We start from the raw sequence: 808 nt of genomic DNA, 5'->3' as shown, positions 1-808 counted from the left end.
AGAGGAGGGGTGGTGTCTGTCCCCTTGCCTCCTTGCAGAGGGAAGGAGGGGGTCCATCCATGTGGTGGGAGGTGTGGGTGCTCCTCTACTACCCTGAAGGGATGGTGGTGGAGGGTGCACCCAGCCCAACAGTGTGGTCCGCCGTGATCTCTAGAGGTGGCTGGCTCCCCATGTGGTAGGGGGAGGGAGAGGGTGCCATCCTGGCAGGAGGGAGGTGGCCTCCCTTCTGGCTGTGAGGGCCCACCCTTGGGTGGGTCCTCTCTCCTCGATGTCGGTCATTGGTAGCTGTGGGGTATGCCCTGCTCCACCCGGGGAGCCGGTTCAAAGACCCAGAAGGTCGGTGGTGTGGCTACACACTGGCCACCGCTGGACTCCCTGCTGTCTTGCAGTGTGGGGCCAGTAACCCCGAGCTGGGCACCCACGATGATGCCTGTGAAACCTTGCATGCTCATTTTGAGTGCGATGCTGAATTGGCAGCAGTGCCCTGGCAAACGAGAACTGTACGACTCTGAGCAGTGGATCACTTGGCTCATGCGTTGATGAAGAGTGCAGCTAACTGCGAGAACTAATGTGAATTGCAGGACACATTGATCGACACTTCAAACACACTTTGTGGCCCAGAGTTACTCCCGGGGCTATGCCTGTCTGAGGGTTGCCGTGCCTTCCGTCATCCCCCGAGGTATCCAGCCCCCATCAAGTGCTCGGCCGAGGAATCGAGGGAGCCTGCTGTGGGTCCCCCATCCCCCTGGGAGAGATGTGGTTGGAGGAGAGGGTTCCCCCACCGTCCCGAGCCGGGAAGCCCCTCCGA

At 61.0% G+C, this 808-nt stretch overlaps 1 non-coding gene across 1 annotated transcript; it reads left to right on the top strand.

The window, feature by feature from the left end:
• The first annotated feature begins 504 nt into the window (after positions 1-504).
• Positions 505-655, top strand: LOC122798949. Its single transcript, XR_006364368.1, has one exon. It is a non-coding gene; the product is annotated as a 5.8S ribosomal RNA (ribosomal RNA).
• Positions 656-808: the final 153 nt, after the last annotated feature.

This window comes from Protopterus annectens, chromosome 3.part1 (genome assembly GCF_019279795.1).
Source record: "Protopterus annectens isolate FY-2018-M chromosome 3.part1, PAN1.0, whole genome shotgun sequence".
NCBI lineage: Eukaryota > Metazoa > Chordata > Ceratodontiformes > Protopteridae > Protopterus > Protopterus annectens.
This window is presented reverse-complemented; position numbering and strand designations above follow the sequence as displayed.